Source organism: Cervus canadensis, chromosome 30 (assembly GCF_019320065.1).
Source record: "Cervus canadensis isolate Bull #8, Minnesota chromosome 30, ASM1932006v1, whole genome shotgun sequence".
NCBI lineage: Eukaryota > Metazoa > Chordata > Mammalia > Artiodactyla > Cervidae > Cervus > Cervus canadensis.
The window spans coordinates 4,330,147-4,336,146 of NC_057415.1; the positions used below are offsets into that span (position 1 = coordinate 4,330,147).

At 54.4% G+C, this 6,000-nt stretch overlaps 1 protein-coding gene across 1 annotated transcript in view; it reads right to left on the minus strand.

The window, feature by feature from the left end:
- The window catches only part of LOXL2 (lysyl oxidase like 2), a 108,434-nt gene extending 106,285 nt beyond the window's left edge, over nucleotides 1–2,149 (minus strand). The window contains exon 1 of the mRNA XM_043453935.1: nucleotides 1,882–2,149. The gene's annotated coding sequence lies outside the window, so the exon portion shown is untranslated. The remainder of the gene's footprint in view (nucleotides 1–1,881) is intronic.
- Nucleotides 2,150–6,000: the final 3,851 nt, after the last annotated feature.

Below are 6,000 nucleotides of genomic sequence, written 5' to 3' on the forward strand. Positions count from 1 at the left end.
TTCAACTCTGTCGCTTAAGGACTAAAGGGCCTTGGACCAAATCACTTTTTTAATACAAAATCAGAGACAGAGAAATGCTGGCGCGCATGCGCACACATGCACCGTGGGATTCACCAGGCAAGAGTACTGGAGTGGGTTGCCATGCCCTCCTCCAGGGGATCGTCCCAACCGAGGGATCAAACTCACTTCCCCTGCCACTCCTGCATTGCAGGAAAATTCTTTACCGCTGAGCCACTGGGGAAGCCCAATTTACCGTGGATTTGATGGCCAGTCCAGAGATGGATTCTAGGCACCAGGAAGAGGAACAGAATAAAAGACAGAGGGAAAGGAACAACTTAGCCAAGGAAGAGTCCCGGGAGTCCGTCGTTCACCTGGAAGCCGACCAGGGAAGCGAGCACTTCGTCTCAGTCCTAAGCCCCAGCCCTGAGCCCCAGCCCTGACCATTGAGTACATAATGCACCATAAATAACCAAGTAACTCCACCAAGGGTGACAAATGGTCTTTTAGGGTCCGGGACAGACCGGCTAGCCGTGAGGTAGGCGAGGAGCCTGGAGTGGGGGGTTTGGATTCAAGTCTCCACACCCACTAACCAAGTGTGTAGCCTTGAGCTTCAGCACTTTTCTCTTGCACAGAAAAGAATCCACTGGACCGATCTGAAGATCTCCGCAGTTTCAAGATTTCAGTGGACGAAATTAACGTGGGGCGTGTTTCTGACTCTGATTCTCACCTCTCTTCTCATCCGCACTTGAGGATTCCTAGCCTGGAGAAGTTCAGTCCCCTCCCGGGTGGTGTTCCACCGCCTCCCCTCACCCCACCCCCGCTGCGTTTCGGTGGTCTTTCTTGGGGCCGGTGAGAGACTACTAGGAGGAAGGAATTCCTCTGATTTTTCCAGTCATCTACCCCGGCGCTGATTTACAGCGACTGCTCTTGCAGGCAGCTACTCCAGAGCGCTCCAGATGGGGGGTTGGCGGGTCGGGTCGGGAGAGCGCGGGGGGGGGGGGGAGTTGGGGGAGTAGAGGGGAGGAAGGTGTGCAAAGCGCCTGCGTATAAATTGCGAGCACTGAAGACGGATGGAGTTTCAGCATAAAACCAGAATTAGCCCCAAGGCGATCCTGCATGTACCATCCATGGATTCGTCTGTGCTGGCGCTTTTCTGCTCCAGAGCCTCCGTGCGATAACGGCGGGAGGGGTTTCCTGGTACCCAGACAGGCCAGGAACTGCTACCTGGGGCGCGGAGCGGACCTCTCTGCCCAAAGGACTCAGCGCGCACTCCAGCGCTCAGCCTAGCCTTTCCGGCCCGCTGACGAGAAAACCAATTCCAGGCATTTGACGCTAGGGCTCTCCGGCTGCGCCCTAGCCCCAGACCTTCGCACACCCCATCCCAACCCAGTGTGTTCCACATACCCAAAGCCACAGCTCAGGGGACGCCCCAGTGCGCCCCCAGCCCCCCGCGCGCTCCACCTCCTCAAAAGCCAGAATTCCAGGCACCGGCGCAGCCCTCAGTGTCCGTGGCCCTACGCTGCGCCCTCCTAGGCACCTAGCCCGCACCGGGTCTCGACTGGCTCTGTCCTGCCTGGTTGCAGGCGCCCCTGGCGAGCCACGGACCTAGCGGCCAGCTCCCGGGGGCGCGCCTGCTGCGTGGGCTAACCGGCGAGGTTAGCGGGGTTCAGGCGAGGTGGGACTGGGTGGGTCCCGTTAGCCTGCAAGTCCTCGCATCTCCGAGCAACAAGCTTTCTCTCTGTGTGCCCGCCTCGTAGGTCCCGGGAGCCCCACGCACTGCTGAGAGGCGGCGCGTGGGGAGCGGATCCTGAAGACCCCACCCAGACCTCCGCTTGCGCGCGAACCGCCCTGGGGCGGGGGCGGCTCAGGCAGCGCTCTTACTTGGCAGAAGTGGTGCGCACTGCTCGGCTGGGCCCGGCTCTCCACTGGGGGCTCCTCTCTGCGCCCGTCGCCGCGGAGCCCCTTTCCCGAGCGGATGGGGGCGAGCCGACGACTTCTCCGGTGGTTGAAGAAAGTGAACTCCCAAGTTTAGGAAGCCGTGGGCTGGAGTGGCTCCTGAACCCTTTTCCCGGCACTTTTAACCAGCGTCGGACGGCAAATCCCTCCCCGGACCCACCCCCTTCCCTGAAGGCGGCCGCCGCAGCAGGCCCGGCCTCCGGCCCCTTTTGTTGTAATTCGAGAGCGACCGCTCCCGGGGCCAGAGGGGCTGTGCGGAGGAGGCTGCGCGCCAACGGGGCAGCCCTTCCTAGACTGTTCTCGCCCAGGTTTCCGGAGGCTGAGAAGCTGGGGAGCGGCCTTCTCCTCTGGGAGACTCCTCTGCACTCCCCCCTGCCGCCCCCGCCCCACGCGGAACTCCCGGAATTTAACCCTTCGGTGTCTATCCATCCCCAGTAGAGCCCGCGCCTAATCCCTCCCCGTATGCAGACAGCCTGGCGCTGCCTGGTACCTAATAGATGCTCAATGAACCTGGTGATTGAAAGAGTTCAGAAACAGTCGTCTACCTCTCCTGGGGTTTTCCTGATGGGCAAAGCAGTTTCTGGAGGTGACTACGCACAGCCGCCTTTCTTCCGGCAGATCGTCTCTCTCCTCTGAGAATCCCTTCTCTCTTTTTTAAATTAAAGGCTTTGGATTCAGTTATCGTTAAGGTCCCTTCCTACAGTGCAGGGCCGGGTTTAGCAATGCGATCAGGAGCCTGAACCCGACGCAGCTAAGGATGTCTATGGCGCAGGACATTCCTTGCCTGGCTCGAGGCTCACACTGAAGACAAAGGCAGGGGGTCATGTGGGTTTGGGGAGCCCTGAGGGGATTCCCAGGGGCTTCCTATGCAAGAGCCAGATTTGACGGGGGGCAGGAGGTAGCTGCTGGAAAACAAGGTATCCAGTCTGTGGGCCTTTGGCAGTGGGCAGAAACCTAAAAAAGGGATTTACATTAGGGATGGGGCTCCTCTTCTTGGTTCTTCCTGTGTTCCCTCTTCCCACTCCTCTGCCTCCCCAGTAAACTCAAAGCTTCACCCAGGATAGGTGGAGACTCCAAATCTCAGCCTCCAGCTCAGACTTGTCTCCTCATCCCTGGGTTTGTAAGCCCATTGTTCTCTAGGACATTCCATCTGCCACAGCTAACCTGTTGTTTGGTCTCTCGGTCCTGTCCAACTCTTTGCGATCCCATGGACTGCAGCACGCCAGGCTTCCCTGTCCTTCACCATCTCCCGGAGTTTGCTCAAACTCATGTCCATTGAGTCGGGGATGTCATGCAAGCACCTCTGTTGCCCTCTTCTCCTCTTGCCCTCAATCTTTCCCAGCATCAGAGTCTTTTTCAATGAGTCGGCTCTTTGCATCAGGTGACCACAGTATTGGAGCTTCAGCTTTAGTATCAGTCCCATGAACATTCAGGGTTGATTTCCTTTAGGATTGACTGGTTTGATCTCCTTGCTGCCCAAGAGATTCTCAAGAATCTTCTCCAGCACCACAATTTGAAAGCATCAATTCTTCAGCTCTCAGCCTTCTTTATGGTGCAACTACCACATCCATACATGGAAAACCATACACTGGAAAAACCATAGCTTTGACTATATGTATGCAGCAAGCCCCAAACTTGGTACCCTGACTCACAGCCCACCCCAAGCCCTGTGAGCTCTTTTCACAATCCTCCTCCTCCTCACCCTGAACAGTGAAACGATCCTCAGGTCTGGTGGATGGTACAGGAAAGGGCCAGGAGGGAGGTGGGTGTGTTTCTAAAAAGGCAGCATGAAGGATCCCTGGGATGTTGGAAACGTTCAGAGTCCTGACTGTGGTGGTAGATAACCAGAAGCTACACAGGTGATAATATTGTGTAGAATTTACTATATACAAGCACATACACATACTACATACCACAAACACACAAAGTATGAGTGAGGAAATCTGAATATCAGTGGATTGCATCAACATCTGGTTGTGATATTATTGTGTAGTTTTGCAAAATGTCACCACTGGGGAAAACTGAGCAAAGTGAGTGAGGGCTGTCTCTGTATTGCTTCTTACAATTGCATGCGAATCTACAATTATCTCAAGAAAAATTTCAACTGAAACAAAAAAGCCCACAGTAACTCCAGGGCCCCCAGGACGCAGCCTGAACCCCTTGATACAGCTGAAAGGACCTCTCAAGGGCATTTTCAGCCTGCCCATCTCCCAACCACGCTCTCTCCTCCCCCTGAAAGGCCTCACTAGCTGCTCTCCATGCCTATTTCATACCCCAGGGCCTTTGCACATGCCATTTCCTTGCCTATCTGCCCAGCAACACCTTGTTCTTTGAGATCTCACTCAACTATCACAATCCACACCCTACACAGTGCCTGCACACAGCAGATGCTCAATAATTGCCAACAGGAACTGAGCTCTCTCTTCTTTCATCTTTTTCTCTGATATCCCCCTCTTCTAACCCTACTCTTCCTGTTAAAGAATTCACCAATAAGGTATAAAATGAAACACATTTATAAACACTGTTTTGTCTGATTGTGAAAACAATGAAAACTCCTTGTGGAACATTCAGAAAATATAAGAAAGTATAATGAAAAAAACATTCATCCTGGTGTCCTATCACCTGTAGACAAACATTTAACATTTTGGACTATTTCCTTCATGATACCTTTAAAATCAAATTATCAATAGAGTTTTTGTATCTAGATTTTTTTTTAAACTATATCACTTGGGGCACATTTTCCATGTCCTTTTAAATAGCTTTAGACTGTTCTGAAATGACCATGGTCCATAGTGTCATTAGTCTTAGACATCAAGGTGCTTACAACTGTTACTAATGTAAATCACACCAAGACGATATTGAGCAGCTATTACTTGGCTCCTGATAATTGTTATGAATGAGACAGCTGACGCTCAGAGAGGCTAGGTGATTTCCTCAGAGTCAGCAGAGGTGATAAGCGATCAGGTTGGGATCTCTACAGGGCACCTGATCCCTCCTGCAAGTTCTGATGGCTCCACACTGGAGGCTTCGGGGCATCCTCTCGGGCTTCACTCACCATCCCCCATTCTCAGGAGCAAATGAGTGTCAGAAGCTTGCAGAGTAGATCACTGATGCACTTCTGCTGAATTGAACCAAGGACTTGGGAGGCCACTTCAGGAAAACCGTACACCCTTGTTCTAGGTGAAACAATATGATGGCCATGTTTCTAGGATGGTCGCCAACACGGTGGCTGTGTGTCTCTAAGGCCCTATGTGTCACTCTGCTGTCCCAGGCTCTGCGCTGCCCCAGAGGCACACCCACACCACGGGTTCTGTGTGCGTTTCTGCCGTCAGAGGACCTGGGTTCCAGTCCTGGCTCAGCTACTTACCGTCCTAGACAGGTGACTCCTTCGCTTCACTTGTCTCGTCTGTAGGAAACAAGCTCGTTCAGAAACCTCCCAGAGGAATAAAGGGCTGGGTCCACGGAGGATGCAGCACAGTCCCTGCCCTGTGAGAGGGCTCCGCAAGTTGCTCTGACATGAGCTCCGGCCAGGCTGCAAGGCCGCAGGGAGTAGAGGGCCCTGAACTGTGCCGGCTCTCCATGTGAGCCGAGCTATGGGCCCCACACAGGGCTTCCGAAGGGGAGGCAGCGCCCTCCCGCCCCGCCCCACCCCCAGGGCCACAGGAGTCCCACTCCCAGGGCGTGAGGACCAGTTCAAGGGTGTGGACTGCACTCTCTTTTTCCTGGCTCTTGAGTTCTGTTGCCAAAATCACTGTCCTAACGGTCTGGGCACGTCCCATCCTGGCAGCACAGCCTGAGACTCAGTGAATTCCGTCTAATGTGCTGGCCACTGTGGGGAGGTTGGCAGGACACACACCGACACACAGAAACAGAAGTTGGGGGAGGGGGGTCAGGCCAGTGCTACGGGGAAAACCAAAGCTGAGTAAGGAGGAGAGAAGGTGAGGGAAGCATGGATGCTCTTTCAACCCAGGCTCGGGGGAGAAGGCGAGGGGTCTGGGAAGACCCTAACCTCCAAGGGGGCACAGGCAGAAGGTCAGAGCGATT